This window comes from Lissotriton vulgaris, chromosome 1_1, assembly GCF_964263255.1.
Source record: "Lissotriton vulgaris chromosome 1_1, aLisVul1.2, whole genome shotgun sequence".
NCBI lineage: Eukaryota > Metazoa > Chordata > Amphibia > Caudata > Salamandridae > Lissotriton > Lissotriton vulgaris.
Genome location: NC_141685.1, coordinates 47031488 through 47049443, shown reverse-complemented (window position 1 = coordinate 47049443; position 17956 = coordinate 47031488). Strand labels below are relative to the sequence as shown.

The 17956-nt window shown below is 44.7% G+C and overlaps 1 pseudogene; it reads left to right on the top strand.

The window, feature by feature from the left end:
* LOC147737157 (uncharacterized) overlaps positions 1-17956 on the top strand; it is a 68136-nt pseudogene that overhangs the window by 14078 nt on the left and 36102 nt on the right.

Sequence of the window (17956 nt, the reverse complement as noted above, 5' to 3'; positions counted from 1 at the left end):
GCTTGTGGTCGATATTGCTGTTGCGAGTCATTTTGATTCGATCGCGGAGGATATGCTTGCTGCAATAAGACCTTAGTTTTAAGCTCTTTCGTTTTCTTATCTGCACGATCATTCTCTTCTTTTTCTCTATTTTCATAATATTGAGCTGTTGCTAATATTTGAGCAGTGGTTGAAACAGCCCATGCACTTTCAGAATTTTTCAATTTGTTGCATAGCTCAGGAAACAGATTTAATACAAACTTATCGACAAACAGTCGCTGACCTCCCTCAGTGCTCATATCCTGACCACTATGATCGATGAATGCCTCCTCAAATCTAGTTAAGAAATCGGAGACACTCTCGTCTTTCTTTTGTTTGCAAGCAGACAATTTATCCCAGTTCACCCTCATCGCTGGCATGAGCGTTTTCATGAGCGTAATAATTCTCTGGGGCAGGTCCATAATCAACTGTTCAGGCTTAGCCCCACCAATTTGCCGTCCGTCGGCCGCTACAAGAGCAGCACAATCACCACCCAACTCAGCTGCATGATTCTCTTGACGGATTTTCGCCCAAATCGGTTGCGGTACGACATTACCAAACAACATATCGATATCAGCAAGGTTCATAATAGAAGCATCCACAAGTTGGGATAACTCCTTGTAATAACCTGCCGGATTCTTTCGGGGGCCAGGCAAAGATTGTTTCACCTGCAAAACTTCCGATCGCTTCCATGGGAGGTGTATCCAAACTCTCTGGAAGTGTGGCAAAATTGGAGGAGCGACAGTAGCATCACCTGGCATCCACACTGGGGGAACTTCTCGCATAGGATACTGACCAGATGTCGCTTTCGGATCATCAGAGTCGTCATCAAACGACACTCGAGGAGGCACGGTAGAACTAAAAGCTAACAAACGCTCTAAGGCACGTCGTACATCACCGCCTACAATCATGCCGTTCGAAAACTGATTCTGAAGTTCAGTCATATCAGGCGGTACATTATCTAGCTCATCATTATCCCACTCTTCTCTCAAGGATTTACACATCTCCTCAAACACGAATCTCTGTGTGGGCTCATTAAACTGAGAAAACGTATTGAAAACTGCGCGGAGTGTACTTAGCAGGATGTCTAATCCACCTACGCGCCATAGTTACTAACGTCGCGCTTTCCCTTCCACCTGGAATTTGACTCCGTCTCTGAGAGATGTCAGCGGCATCGGACTCAAGTAACGATCCGAAAAGCGGAGAATAGAGAGTAGCAACAGTATGAGGTATACGGCTACGAACAGAAGGAGAAGAGGAGAGAAGTACAGGAGCAAAAATATTAGGAGTAAACGTAGGAACAGTAGGAGTAGCCAAGATAGCAGGAGTAGTAGTAACAATAGACTGAAAAGGTACAGGCAAAGGAGCAGTAGGAAGAAGGGGAGGTAAAGGAGCAGGGCCCACTTGAGGAACAAGGGGATTCGGAGGAACAGGACCAACAACAGGCTGACCAGCAGCCGCCGGAACAACAGGTGGGGGAACAGGAGGAACTACAGGGGCTGTAGTACCCTGTACATAAGGAGGTGGTGATTTTAATAAATAGGATAACAAAGGATCCTCTTTCGATTCTTCTCCCTTCTTTTCAGAACTTGACGGTAAAACCGGATAACATTTATCCACCACCATACGATGCAATCTGGTAGAAACATCCTTTTCCTTCTTTTCTTAGTCTCGCTGATACTGTTCTGCACTTTGCATCATCGTAATGATACCGTCTCTCTTATTTTTCTTTATCTGCTTGATTTCTTTCTGTCTGGCCTCTTTGCGCCATAACCGAAAGGAATCAAACATTGCTGGCCTAGCTTTCTTTTTAAACAATTTCGCTTCGAGATTATCTAAAATCTCAACTTCAAAACTACAATGGGGTGGCCAACTAAGGACACCATCGTTTTTCGTATAACGGATCCAACATTCATTATATACGTTAGGGCCCACTCCATGTCGACTATAGAGCTCATAAATCGGAGTTCCAACTGGAGGTATCGGACATGAGTCCTCCAACCGGGAATCCGTGTTGCAACATTTAAGGAAACCAAACAAAATACTACGGCCAGGCATCGTGCACACTAACCGAGTTTACAAACTTCAAGGGTTATCGAATTACGATATACTCGCAAAAATACGAGACCCTCGGTTTTTTGGCAATTGCAATCGTCAAAGAAAAACCCAAAGGAGAGAACCAACAACTAAGAACCACAAATGCAATGGAACCATGCAAACAACCAAGTTTCAACAACAACAACCAAGTATCAGAATACGAAGCAACACATGTTCCAAGAAGGAACCAAAGAGTTAACCTAAGAACTGGGAGCGACCCACAAATACTTACCTGAGAGAACAATGGCGTCACCAGGAAGGCCCGTCAATCGTCTCGCTGTACAAAGGACTACGCCAGGCGCCAAAACAGGTTGACAGTCAGGGCATCAGTCCGTCGCAGCCGTCAGGAGGCGGGAATCTTCGCGGGAAAAATCTTCGGACCACTTATGTCGACAACAGGATCGATGAAGCGGGGTGCACCTTCCCTCGGAGATTTCACACGAAGTTCCTCATGATCGTCAGGCTTTGGACCGGTACCGCTGATGTCGCCCCACGTTGGGCGCCAACTGAAGGACTGGGCTATTCTAAGGCCCAGCGGTGCCAGGGGACAACACCTGAAACCTTCGTGGGTTACCTGTTCCGGCGTACAAATCACAGAGAGACGGGACACTTCCTTCGGCGTCAAAGATCAGCGTTTATTTACTGCATGGATACAGAAATCGCTAGAAGTACAACAGAGTGTAGGTTCTGAGAGTCTGCTTCGAATTGCAAAAGTGGATCGCTCCTTTTATACACATTTTCGTCATTGAACAACATAGCGAACAAAAGGTTACAACTCAGTTCCCACAGTAAACTTCAAAAGGATTGCATTCATGTTTTCAGAAGCCCGGAACATAATTACATTAACATTGCCGGTTCCCAACTGTAAAAGCACGTTATCTCACCATTAGGCACATTCCTTTCTAGCTGTAAACGAGCTAAGAGAAGAGACAGAAACAAGTGCAAGGAAGACAAAGACAGACAACAGATTGAAAAGAGTGTAGGGGCAATATCGGAGGCGTGATCACAGGATCAAAGGATTCGAGCCTAATGCATGCAAGGCTGAAACAATAGACCGGCACGGCAAGATGAGCCTCGAGCGGAGCCATCTGCCTTTGCCGTGTCATCCCCCTAGTCATAAAGACACACTCAAAGGAATATGCATCTTCCGCAGGAGCTTGGGAATCCCAGGGTCATGAAGCGGACATTGTCCGTTCGCCGGCTACGTGAGGGCAAGAAACAAAATGGATGCCGTATCTAAAATGGAACCCGAGGGTTCAGATGGAGAAACCCACGAATAAGACGAACCCTGCAAAGTAGTGTAGCGAAAACGCGTACACCTACTAAACTCGTCATTTGCGGTTCGTAGATACCAAACTCGTCCATATCCGAACATGCCCAAAACGTCGTTACGATTCTCACGGAAACTCAGGTTGGCGCAAGTATTGTAGTATGTAAATGTAGTAGTATTTGTATAGCGCACCGAATCGACCCCTGAAGGGGTATATCAGGCGCTTGTACGCATACCGCTGTGGAACCCTTCCTGGCTTTTCCCTGTGAAATGCCCACTCATTGGCACCCCCAAGGTGAAGCCAGGCATCCCAGCGCTGTTGGGGCTGTTGTGGAGATTAAGCAAGCTATTGCCCAGAGTTGCAGAGTGGGACCCATGATTAGAATAGGCACAGAGGCGAGAATTATCAGGTCCGAGGAAATTGAGCCCAAGACCCGCCGAAGCGGGAATTGAACCCTGGTCCCGGGCCAGACCTCTGCATCAGGGTCTGCCGCTCTAACCATTGAGCCACACTTCTCCACTATTCACTTGTGACAAGCGGGAACCCTCTCCTCTAAGTCAGGGCAAAGGACTTACTCTCAGAAATAACCCCTGCTCACCCTCTAGGCGGCGTGGCGCGAGCAGACTAGGCTAAACTCCTGAGCACATACGGTTAAGCATTTAGTGCAACACACACAATAAATCATCATCAACCCACCACACAGGGACGGACACAAGACTAGTTTTGTAAAAATATATTCCTTTATATAGAAACTCTCAAGCAGGCTTGTAAATACAGTCTTAACGATTTCAGGATGATTCCAGTTACTCTTAAAATGCCACAGTTCTTAATATCCCAATGTTCAGTCTTTTGGAAGGGTTGAGTACCTCTAAACACCCCTTCACTGTTCTTTAGGCACTGTCTTTAGGGGTAATGTACTGTACGTTCAAGGTCTGGGCCCTCTGGAGCGCTCCTGTGCACTCCGTACGATCACCGGACAAAGGCCCTACTGAATCTCACTACTCCCGCGTGAGATACGTACGTTGCAAGTGGACCAAACAGGGTGTACGAGTCGTACCAGACTCGTGCGACTCGTACTACAGTGCGTTTTGAGCACAAGCACCGCACGGACACTGCAGTCAGGAGCGCGGGGTACGGTCAGGCGTACTTGGTGCAGATTTGTGTAGAGCGAGGCGGGGCGATTCGTTGGTTGGCAGTGAGACTCACACCTGGTTATAGCGTACAGTACATTTTGATCGTAGGGGTACGGGGCGGACACAAGCAGGCGTAGAGGGGACGTCCGACGTCGCGGTGCAGTCTTCCTTTGTGGCGAGCTACGGCTCGTGGCTCGGGAGGGCTGTGCTGCGTTGCGGCCGAGTCTTTTCTGCGGTGTGCTCTGGTTCTGAAAATAGGGGGCGGGCCCCGGGAAGCAGTGTGAGGGGCGAACAAAGGCCTCCACGAGTACATCGTGTACTCCTTCTCTCCACGCGCCGCTGCTGTTCACAAACAGTGGCAGCTGCGGATTTCAGGGCAGTTTCACCTCGGGGAAGACGGGCACAAGGCGAGGTCAGTTCTTGCGGTGCAGACAACAGTTAGGCAGGCGGCAGTCACGGTGCTTGAGCCAGCGTGGCTGGTCTTTGCGGTGTAAGCTGGGACTTGTCAGATAGCAGATGCTTTGCTCGACGGTACAGGGTGCCCAGGGCCTTTCGGAGGGCACAGCGATTTCCTCACGGCGCGCTCAGCTTCTCCTTGGTAGAGCTGCGGGGAAGATGCAACACTCACAGCAGCTTCTCTTTTCAAGGGGGGGAGCACCCACTGTTCCTGGGGCGCAGTTCAAGGGGGCAAGTTCACCAGCAAGCCCTTGGAGATTGTTCAAATGCACAAGTTGAATTTAAAAGTCTCTCAGTCTTTTCTTCCTCTCTCCTTCTTGCAGCAAGGCACCCACCACAGGCCAGTCTCTCAGGATTAGAGACAGTAGTCCTCCATGCAGCTTTCCCAGGTCCTTCTCTTCAGGCAGAGTTTCTTCTTGGCGTAAAAAGGATCTGATTTCTTAGGAGCAGGGCTCCTACTTTTATATGTCATTTCTTATGTTCTTGCAGGCCAGGGGGGCCTTTGCTTAGTCCAGTCAGTCTCTGAGCACTTTGTTTTGCAGGCTCTGGTTTCTCCTTTCAGTGTGCAGGGCAGGGACATCAGACACTCTGCAAGAGGTGGAGCCAGCATTGTGATGACAAGTACAGCCAGGAGCACTCTGTTGACAGTCTTCCCTCTTCCTGGACCAGGTGCAGGGAAGAGTCATTGGTCTCTCCCCAGGGGGCGGAGCCACATTGTGGTGGCAGAGCACAGCCCTATTCAGAGTCAAGGGGCACTCCCTCCACCCTTCCTGGTGTAATCCCTCTATTCACCACCTGTCATCCCTAGCCCTGTCACTCACAGAACCCAGAAAGCAGATACACATAAGAGCAGAGGCGGGCTGAAATGGTTAGGCAAGCAAGTGCTAACTTTCTAAAAGTGGCATTTGCAAACACAGGATATTAAAATAAACTTTACTAAAAGAAATATTTTATTATCCTGAGTTCAGGCATACTAAACTTGACTTTCTACCATGTTCCCTGAGCCTGCTGGGATTATAGAGTGTAATCATTCTAGCAGCCCATTCTGGCCTATGAGAACAGGTAGCCTTACAATCGTGAAAAACGAAATTGACTGTAATTCACTATTAGGACATGCCACACACATCAGCGCTTGTCCTGCCTTATGCTTACAATGCACCCTGCCCATGGGCCTACCATAGGGGTGACTAATATGAAGTTAAGGGAAGGTTTAGGGACTGGCAAGTAGGTGTACTTGCCCAGTCAGCATGACAGTACCAGACTGCACGCAGGTTCTGCAATGGCAGCTCTTAGACACATTTTACACAGCCGCTTCTGTAGGTGGCACAACCAGTGCTGCAAGCCCACCAGCAGCATTTGTATTTACAAGCCCTGGCACTCCTGGTGCACTTTACTGGGGACTGACAGTAAACCAAATAAGTCAATCATGAAAACCAATCACATATACATTTTACAGTAGGGAGAGCATATGCACTTTAGCACTGGTCAGCAGTGGTAAAGTGCCCAGAGTCCTAAACCAACAAAAACAGGTCAGAGAGAATATTGGAGGAAGGCAAAAAGTTCAGGGATGACCCTGCACAGAGGGCCAAATCCAACAGTGGTGACTTACGAGGCACTGCAAGGTCTGCGCTGCAGCTGGTACTAAATGCCACAGCTGCAGTGTTTGCGAGATAGCGTCATCATGTTACTGTGCAGGCATGGTGGGGAGATTCATTCATGCCTTCAAACTAAGTAGCCATTTTGGTCCAAACATATAGCCAAGGGCATTGACATTGCCCGGGGGATGGCTTGTGGGAGCTTGTGTCTTCTGAGCACCGCAGCAGCAGTCTAAGCGCTCCCAGGGGTACTGTCTCTTACACTCCAACACTAACCTCCGAACAGGGACAATGTTTGGGAAAAACAGTGAAGCTCCTTCGAGTTCTGGTATGATTGACAGGCTCGCCGGGACCTGCAATTGCAGCAGTGACAGGGGGAAGGCACCGGTTTCAGTTTCACTAGTGTTCATTTATTGTTAATAAGTACTGGTTAGTATCTTAACTGTTAAAGGTCCAGTTTAACCTGATTTCATGAAGTATCCGATCTATTTCAAAGCCTCCTTTTAAATGATGATGTCACAGTGCTGAAAATAATGTCCTTGTTAATTCTTGTTTTTATTTGCGAACTGTGCCAGCCATGCATATGAGTAGTGCAGGCTGAGTGGCAAGCAATCATGGGGGGTTTATGTTGGATCCACAAAGCCTTAACAGAACCCAGTTTAATATGCTGTCTTGTGATTTTGTTTTTTCTCTTGGAATCAAATTTTAAAACAATGAAACACGAAGCACTATTCCAGGGTCTCTCAGGTAGAAATAAATATAAGCTTGGAACTGTGGCTCAAGTATTCGTCTGCCCGACACAAAATTTGCAATGTACTGAACGCTATTCCGAATGCGTGCGCTCCTGAGTAATGCTTGAGGAACATTATTTAATCCCTTATGACATAACTATTGGGTGCCGACAAGATGAGGCATTGTGTGTACAGTTGTTACCTTGAGAACACCTGGCTTGAGTATGGTCCCTTTCTGGCATTACTCAGCAGTATTGATGCAGGAAATGCTGAATCATTCTCTGCTCTGTGTAGCAACATAAAGGTGGCGATTACAAGTCACACAGGGCAATATGAACTTCTGAAAAATAGATTCACTCACTGGGAAGTAATATTTCTGTTAACTGAAACAGCTCCACATTGCATGCAAGCGACGTGCCGCTCCTATAGTAGAGGTCTCATTAAAGTAACTATTGGCTGTGTCAATGGTTGTTAGTTGAATAAGATAAATAAGCAGAAACTATGGCTTGTATAAAATATTGAAAAAGCTTCCACTTAAAGCCCTGGTGACACCACAACAATGTTGCTGCTCCTGAGTTTAAAAAAGAGAAGGGAAATCCAGAGAGAAAATTACTCTCTTTAAAGGAATTCCCTTGCCCTCCAACACTCACCTGGCATGACCTCATGCTGTAACTTCTCCACTAATGAGCAGTGTGAGCACGTGCAGTCCAGACAAAGCACAGTCCGCCTGCGCCAGAGCATAAAACAGAGCTCGATAGAGACCCGCTTCGAGGCCCCCTTTAAACAAGCATTGGTATAGCCAATAGGTCTCGTCTTTGAGACCTTATAAGTGTTTTGCCATGCAACAGTTAATGTTGCAGTAAGGATATTGTGCTGCATAACAAAATACTTATAAGGTCCCAAAGGCGAGACCTATTGGCTATACCAATGCTTGTTTTGCATATACTGCCACTTCCGTATGATAAATAGCCATTAGACGAGCGAGCCATTGTTGGACCGATGGTGTAGGGACGTCTTGCCATGCCGTAGCCAAGCTTGGCCGAAAATCCATCATTACAATAAACACAAATGCCTGTGCCTGGCTAGGGATTGATTCATTACTAATCCCCAGTAATATAAATTGTGGGCTCTGTACTATACTTAGTCCCAGTCTTCCCTCCAGGAACTCAGTAATGTCCCCAATGAGGCAACCTTGGGCTGGGCAGGTTGCAAACAGCGTATCAAATGCACCCCGTGTGAATGACATTGGGTACAATGCTTTTTTCTGGTTCCACCCCATTTAGCTATTTCTCCCAGAGTGTAGTACAACTTGTAATCTGTTTTAAAATGCTGTACTTGAGAAAGGCAAAACTTAAGATTGTCTGTGCCAGATTTCTGGACTCTGAGAGGACGTCTGTTCCTGCTTGAACCTTCTCTTCCCACAACATTATCTGCTTTTCTATATCATCTGGCATGAGCTTATTCGGGTTTGCTAATCGACTCTATCCACCAGTTCAACCTTATAAATACCTTTGCGCCTCCTGCTTTTTTCATTAAAAAAATCAGAGCTGAAGATATTTTAAAAAACTTGTGATGCCCTAGATTAAACCTGTGCCGTAGGGTCTTAAACAATTCATATAAGAGTCCCAAAAAATTACCGGGAGATAAAATGTTTGTGTAATGCAGTGTAGAAGTTCATCCAACCCAGGCCTACTTTCTTCAGTACCGCGGCCCATATTTTGAACAAACAATGGAGGTTCTTAAATCGAATTCTTTTATAGTATCCATACTAAAGCTGCCTCCAAAATACACCCCATGCCGCATCCCCTATCAGAAGCCTGTACAGGATTAGTACTTTGATAAGCCTCTCATTTTATCCCCAATAAAATAGATCTCTGTTGCAGGGCAGTGGCCCAGTAGTAGATTGTTATGTTAGGTACCGCTAACCCCCTGCGCTCTCTCAGGAGGGTCAGATATTTCAGCACCATTATAAGCCTAGTATAAGCCCACACAAATCTAGAGATCGTCCCATCAATAACCTTAAACCATTGGTTCCCTACTTCAACAGGGATGGCCCTAAAAAGTAGAGTATTTTAGGGATCTTGATCAAATTGATTCTACCTATTAAAGACATTTGTAAGTTGTTTATTCTGCCAGATTCTACCCTTGTACTTTTTATTAATGGATCCAAATTTGTCTGTATAATTTTATCTACCTCAACTATGATTTTTACCCCTAAATAGGTAGCCCCCTCAACCACTCGCCAATCCTCCCATTCTACTTCTGTGTTTTTAACAATTTGGTTCTTATCCTGATTTAATGGATATCCAGAATATCTGCCGAACTGCTCAGCCTCTCCATTTATTTCTCTTAATCCTTCCCTGGGATCTGTAGTAACTACTGCCAAGTCATCGGCCAGTATTTTCCTTTCCCAATCATGCAACCCAATAGGCTGAATAAATTTTTTTTCCTATCCTCCTTCTCATAGGATCAATATCCTAGGCAAATAACAAGGGAGAGCAGGGACATCCTGTGTAGTACCTCACTGTATTTTTATTAGTTCTGACTGGCCTTCCATAATGGAAATCCTAGCCTTGAGATGCTGATACAATGCTTTCAAGGCCATTTAAAGTTTGGCCCCTAAACCAATCTGCTTGATCAGAGACCGTGCCAGGAGACCCTGTCAAATGATTTTTCAACATCCAAGTGTATTTGCACCATTGAGTCTCCCTTCACTGCTGCTGCGTCAAAGTTTAATTACCCGCCTGACGTGGTCAGTTGTTCCTTGATCCGGAACAAAGCTGTGTTTCCAAGCAGACACGATTTTGCTAATTGTTCCAGACAGCCTTGTAGCCCAGATCTTGGAGTAGATTTTAGAGTCACTGTTCATTAGGTCAATCGGCTGGTATGAGCCTAGTTCTAATATAGACTTTCCTTATTTTAGGAATACCACAATATTTATTAAGGCCCAAGACCCATGTGGCGCCTCCCCTCCCTGTACTATCAGCAAAAGTTCCAGCAGGTACTTATTAAGGCAGGGGGACAAAATCTTATAGAACTCTCCCGGAATGAGTTCCGTTCCAGCTGCCTTCCCAGCTGCGAGGGCGGAAGTTGCTAACTCAATTTCCTCCGCAGTGATTGGTTGACCTAAATATTCCTGGTCTTCCTCTCCTATATTCCCCATCATCACGGAGTTCAGATATCTTATCAAGTCCTCAGACTCCTCTCCCACATCCTCGGTATATACCTTTAGTAAAATCTCTAAAAGGCAGCCTTTATTCCTTCTGGATCTGAGACTATTCCTGACAAAGGATCTTGAACTTTCTGAATATGGGACTGGGTTATTTTCTGCCTAGCCCACACAGCCAACAGATGACCCACCCCTAACTATATTTAAAAAAATTATATTTCTGTGCCAGAAATGTGTCTGTGGCCTTCTTTGTCCAAAAACTCACTGTTGCTGCTTTAGCCACCGCCATTTTCAGCTGTGCCGTCTGAGTCTCCATACCCAAGGCCACTGTTTCCCTCACCATAGCTTCTTCGAGTGACAGCCTTTTATAGAGGTCACCCAGAAGGAGTCTCTCTTTTTTGACCGGCCCAGCTGTACCAGTCAGTCTCGCCTCGAACCCCATCATGGAAGGCATCCCAGATTATCCCAACGGGAGCACTACCCATGTTTTTGGCATAGAAACCAAAATCCATTCCTGCATGTAATTGAGGTATGCATCATCCAGTAACAGAGCCCGTTCAAAAGACCAACCCCACGACTGACCCAACTTATCTAGATTAGGGACCTCTAGTACCTACGGGTTATGGTCTGACGTGACTGGGGGATATTTCTCTATTCAGCAACCCTGCAAAAGATCTAGGGAAATAAATAAAAAATAGTCTAGCCTTGCATAAATGTTATGTGGAGCTGAAAAATTAGGGACTGATGCTAATCAGTCAGCCCTGGGGGTAGTCCCCGACAAAATTGCTACTCAAAAATGGAGAAAGAAGACCAGAACAAGCTGAACCGGCCAAGACACGGATACCAGCACTGCCCGCAAACTAAGATGGGACTATTCTACTACCCATCAGGTTTACAGTGAGGACGGGGGAGGAAAAAGCTTAACACAAGTTGGCTCTGGCAACTTCCCTGATCTTAAAGACCTCCCTCTATTGAACTTATTTACTCCACCTTAAAGCAAATGCAACTGGATGCCTGGTTGGAAAATTGTTGGGCTCACTAGGCCACAAAAAATTGCTATGGTCAACTTGGAAAATCTGTAAAACGTGCTCAGAAATGAAGAAGAGCGTGACCCTTGTAGAGGAAGGGGCCGAAGTAACAGAGGGGAAAGGCGGGAAACTATAAAAGCATAACGAGGCACATTATTCACACATGACGGATGTAATGTGGAAACTTGAGGAATTCGAGAACCAACATCACTGAAACAATCTAAGGTTTCTGGGTCTAGCACAAAGCATTGAAGGGAGTGATATCAAATGTATTATGGTGAGACTTCTTAAGGAAGTTTTTCCAGACTTACCTCAGTGGAGCTGGGAAGTTGAGGTGCAGCAAGCTCATAGTTTTCCGATGACGCTAAGAAAAAAACAAGTGGCAGGACAACCTGAATGGCCTCTGGCAGTTTTATTTTTCTTGGGTAACTTCCTACTCCGGTAAGCCATATTCAACAAGGCAGAAGGCAATCGCACCCGAGGTGCATACGTTCTTTGTCCGCTTGCACTTTTGCCACACTATTGTAAAAAGGCGATGCCGACTACGCCAGCTGATTTCATACTTTCAGGGACTTGGTAGAGAGGCATATCTGTTATATCCAGCCCGTCTTAAAGTCTCTAATGGGAGGGTGCAGATTTCTGAAATGAAGGCTGAATAGTATCTGAAGGAGATCAAAGCAGGTCCAGGTGCCAGGATTAGAATGAAAAGTTGCCCATAATATTAACTCTGTGAGGATTTCTGCAGCCGGCAGTCTATGGACTTTAAGAAGGGGGCTCTTTTTTTTTCCTTCTTCTTACTTATATTATATTTACCACCGAATCTCTCTTTTCCTTCGTTTGTCTTTTTTTCTGCCCTGATTTTTCCATGAGGGTTGGAGCCTGGGGAAGGTGGAGTGGGTGGCATCAACAGGATCAGATCTGATGTATTTGCTTGTTTCTGGTGGAGGTGGTCAGGGGGTGAGTGCCTTCGGGTGGGTTGGGGGAGATGTCGGGTGGGGTAGGGGCAGGGGAGGTCATCAGAGTAGACGGGGACAGTCATGCACAAGGGGGGTGACAATTGGTTTTTCACACATTATCAATGAGTCATTTTCAGATTGCAACTATTAACATTTATGGGTTAAATGACCCCATTAAAAGGCGTAGGGTAGCCCTTAATATGCTTTATCTCAAGGCAGGCATGTGTGCAAGAGACATATTGAAGGTCCTAGGAAGACACTCTTAGAGTGTTTAGGGTACCAAGTGGTCGGTAGTACTTCACAAGGAGCACGTAAACGGGGGTGGCAATTTTGGCGTGGAAAGGCGGGGCATGTTCCCAAGGGTTTGGGTAAACAAAAAAGGGCGCTGGGTCATCGCTCAGTGTCAGTTCCCCTAAGAGGGTTTTACACTTTGTTCAGTATATGGGTCAGTCTTAGATGACCCAGCGGTGTTTGTGTGTTTAAATTCTGAGTTCTCATTATGGCCACTCCCTCTTATCATGTGTGGGGATTTCTATATCAATTTGAATGTGGATTTGATAGGCACGGGCCCTAGAAAGTATAAAGGTCGTACATCTAAGGTTCTTCAGTCTCTGCTGGATCTAGGCACCACCCATGTTCTGAGGGACGTTTGGAGAAAGAAATATACCTCAGATCCTTGTTTTACATATTTGACGTGAAGTTTTCCAATGGCAAGATCATTAATATGCTCACTAATATAAATGTCCAATATTCGCCAGAATGAGATCATTGTCCTTGCAGACCGACGCCCCTTCTGGGATTTCAAGTACCGCCTAAACCTCCCCCCCCCCACCTCATCCGTGCATTCCCTAACTCTATCTCAGCAGCTAACCCTGCAACTCGAACTACCTCAAAGACACTACCTCAAAGACGCCCCTCAGGAGCAAGACAATTCTGTTAATCCCTGAACTCGTATGAATATTTGTCTTTTTGTTGTATTGTTCCACACTTGTCCCCCCAGATCGACTGTAAAGCGCTCCAATACCTTCAGGTCTGGTCAGCGCTATAGAAAACTCCAAAAATAAATAAAAAATAAATAAATTCCTGTGCCACACCTGTTGAAAGCATTTGTAAATAAAATCAACAAACTAAAACCTGTTACCACCTGCTCAAAAGCCTACAGTGCCAAAACCATTTAACATGACCAATATGCCTTCGTGACAATAATCACCATATTTGTCAAAACATCTCTGTTGGTAGGAAACATCTCAGACATACATGCTATTATAATGACACCTCTTGTAAAGACACCTGCCAGTGACCTGAATGTCCTTGCCAATTATAGACTGATTTCTGGCCTGCACCAGTATTACTAAATCCTGGAAGTGTCGTAGTGACTTCTAGCCAGTCATCAGGCACCAAAGACATATTAAAACTATCCTATTGAACCTCAGGTAAGCATCCCTCTCTGCCAGGGACTACAGTAAAAGCTGCATATTGATCCTCCTAGTCCTGTTTACAGCTTTGTATACACACAACCACATCATTCTCTCTTCTCAACTTTAGACCTCTTTTGGACTCAAATGTGTTTGACTCCAGTGGCTCTGATCGGATTTTACTAACTGCAATGACCAGTGATGTTTCTGAGGGTTCATCTCTCAGACCAACTCTCTTCACCGACAAAGACTCCACTCACTTCTATCCTCGACAACACCAGCAGTGGCTACCACCATGCTGACAATACCATAATACACATTAAAATCCTAAAAGAACTAGAGAAAAAAGGTAACTGCATCATTGCCTCCAACAAATACAGAAATGATTGACAAAGAATTGGCTATGTCCGAATAGCAGCAAAGCTATAGACTCTGTCTAGTTCCTCTCTCCCAACCCAATAAATCAGTTACAAACCTTGGAATCTTTTTCAACGATGAACTGTAAGTCTCCACTTGCATTGTCTTTTTTCTTCCTTGTCTGCTGCCTTTGTGGACATCCACCCTTTTGAATATCATGTCAAATTCAACAAACGGATGAGGATGCCAACATTTTATAACATTTTGACAATCACCATGCTGCCAAGTTGTTGAAGCTCCAACTAGGCGATCTGGTACTTGCCTAGTCGAGTATTCATCACAAGGATGATACAGATTTAGCCCCTCAGCTTTTTGTGATCACCAATGTCCATGGCACCATGACTGTAGCCTGGTGAGATGAACACACCATCACTCGCAACTCATCATATTTCAAAGCTCTACTAGGAGGAGAGCGTAAGTTAGTGATGAGAGATGACGTTAAAGATGACTCCAGCAACCCTGGAATACTTGATGCTGGAGGAGAAAATCATGAAGGAGCACGGGACCAACTACCAAACAAACTGTGCACCCTTACTTTGTTTCCCAGTCCTTGACGTCTTTGTTTTCTAATGGAAAAACAAGACCATAACTCCTAGAGTGAAAATAAAAAATAAAATTGGCACAGCATATCACGACAGGACTTGAGAAACTTTGCAGTTATAACAATGGCTAACTTGCTACCTTCGCCAAGCATATTGTGTCCTCTCTCTAAAAATTCACCTGCTCTGTTCTTTGTGTCCCTCTGTTTAAAACCTCTCTGTTGTAATATAATTATGTATTGCTTGTTCAAAACTTAGTTTTCCTTTATAAGGCATTCTCCACCCTCTATTTACATTCACTGTGCTTTCACTCTCAATTCTCTCTTCACTTTCTGTTTGGTAGGTGTTTATTTTCTTATGTGTTTGTTCCTATTTTTCCTTTGCTCTATTGCAGCGCATGCTCCATCTCCATTGTGTGTACATAAAGAGCTTCTGCCCGTAGGCTAGTCAGTTGCTGTTGTTTCCTGGCCTTGTATGTCTGCACAGGGACTGTAATTCCAGGAAACAATAAACTGCTTTTTCAAGACTTACCGCCAATGGCACAACTCTAAAGTTTGGTCACAAGTTACTCTGCAGTCCTTTGTGGTGTCCACACCCAGCACCACAACTGATACAGGTTTTTATGTCCTGTATTCACATCAGTATTTCTCATAACTGCGCTTTCCTGCTGGCTGATATTTTCTTCAAAAGTGGTTTCCTGAATCTTTGGCTGGACCGGTCAAAATTGCTTTGTGATGTTTAATTTCCTGATCAATGCATTTCATCAACTTGGAGGGGATGCACCCTGTTATTGCGTAGCAGTGTCACTTAATGTTTAAGTTGAATAACGCTTCTGGCAATTAATTTCAGTAAAGCTTTATGTGCCCTGAAATCTTAAATTTACAAGCTTTACAAACTCAAGTTGCTAATTTTCACATAAAGGTGTTCATTAAAAACAGTTAGCTTAAATGTGTGTGACTATATATATATATATATTCACTGGAAAAAAACATCGGTTTCAAGCAGGTTATAGTTAGGAATTATCATTTAAATAACCTTAGAAATTCACCAAAAAAAACATAAGTTTCAGTGGTGTTATAGTTAGTTGGACATTTCACTCGTACAAAACCATAGAAATTCCCCCGTTATAGTGATGTAATATGTGACCTCATCAGCAGTGCATTGCGGTCACGTGAGTTATAGTTAGCAGAACTAACTATAAAGGGGGAATTTCTATGGTTTTGTACGAGTGAAATGTCCAACTACCTATAAGGTTTTTTAAATGACAATTCCGAATTATAATGTTCACCACTTCTCCATATTTTCAACAAGAAGCCAAATCTGTACTGCTACCTAAAAAAACAGGCAATAGTTCCACTTACCACTAACAAATTAACATCAACATTTAACTAGTGTAAGGATGTTGACTATGTACTGCATGAATTACATTCAACTTATACCCATATTTAAAGAGGAATATGTGATAGAGGTACTAAGTATAAACTTTCGACACCCAACAACATTACAATACCCAGCTCCACCACCACTACAACCACCCTTACTGTCCCCTCCCCCTCTACTACCTCAGAGGCAGCGCAAAACAGGACAACGGACCTTCCCAAAATAATATATCCCCTCAACAGCACACTAGCTCAATGTTCAGAGATATGGCAACCAACTATGTATATGGGAAGGAACTCGCACATCAACAATAATCTACACAATGCCAAGACTACCAGTGAAATGCTATACATAACTCACTATAGAAACCAAAAACGTTTCCGTGTGTAGATATACTATTAATACATGTAGTGTACTGCACAGTGGGGGCAACCATACCTCAGATACTGGGGAATATTTCGGTCATGTAGCTGTATTGTCCCCCCCTCTTGAAGCAGAAGCGGAGTGGGCTGGTCCAACGTATGCAACGTCAGCTTAATACTATAAATAATTAGCCTACGCCTTGGGCGTGGTTGACTTCTGCAAAGAGAAGAGACTCCGCCATAGCGAAGGTCCCTATAACGGCCTAGCCTGTCTGATAGACACTCTTTTTTTGATTTTTGATTACTGACCGGGGAACAAGAGTGTCTGCTTACTCTCCCTACCTCTCTCCTTGTTATTTCGTAATATAATTATGTACAACTTGTTCAAATCTTAGTTTTCCTTTATAAGGCATTCTCCACCCTCTATCTCCATTCACTGTGCTTTCACTCTCAATTCTCCCTTCACTTTCTGTTTGGTAGGTGTTTATTTTCTTATGTGTTTGTTTCTATTTTTCCTTTGCTCTATTGCAGCGCATGCTCCATCTCCATTGTGTGTACATAAAGAGCTTCTGCCCGTAGGCTAGTCAGTTGCTGTTGTTTCCTGGCCTTGTATGTCTGCACAGGGACTGTAATTTCATTACAAGACCGGAGGCTACCATTATGCTTACAACTTTTAATGCAGACCCAAGCAGCCGCATATGTCACAAAGTAAAAGTTCTATACTAGAACACAACAGACCAAACAATAGCAGTAATCACTAGGCAATCAGCCTCTTTTAAATGCGGCTCCAAGCAGATAAGTCCTGTTTTCTTATCCTCCTTAACATTACTAGTTTTGTCTATCATTATTCGATTATTTATTTACTTATTATAGCCTATGTTAATTATATTGGTTGATTGTATAGCCTATATTGGTCGATTGTATAGCCTACACTTGTTTTGACATTTATCTAACTTTTTCAAGTAAAGTTTAGCTCGATTGTAGGACTGTTGTTCCCTCCCCCCTCCCTGATTCGGGCACCCGTCCTCCAATTTACGGAGGTCGGCTTCCATTTATGTTGTGTCCTTGTCTGTTTTATTTTCACTGGTAATCGCGCTCTCTTCGCTTCGCGCGCATGCCTTTTATTTTTGCCGATTTTGGCTCTTACTGTGCCTCTTCGTGAAGCTTTTCTCGGGCTTCCACTCTCATCGACGCCCATGTCTGGACCCGAGGAAAGACCGTTAGCTACACACGCGCTGCGTGTTTTGCTTCCTAAGGTACTTTCCTCGGCCCCCATGTTCACGGTGGCTGTCTCTAAGCAACCAGCTGATCGCGCTCGAGAAGACAGACAGTTTTCTGACGCGATCAGCTGTTTTTGAGCACAACTACCGTTTCTTGATAGCGCTGTTC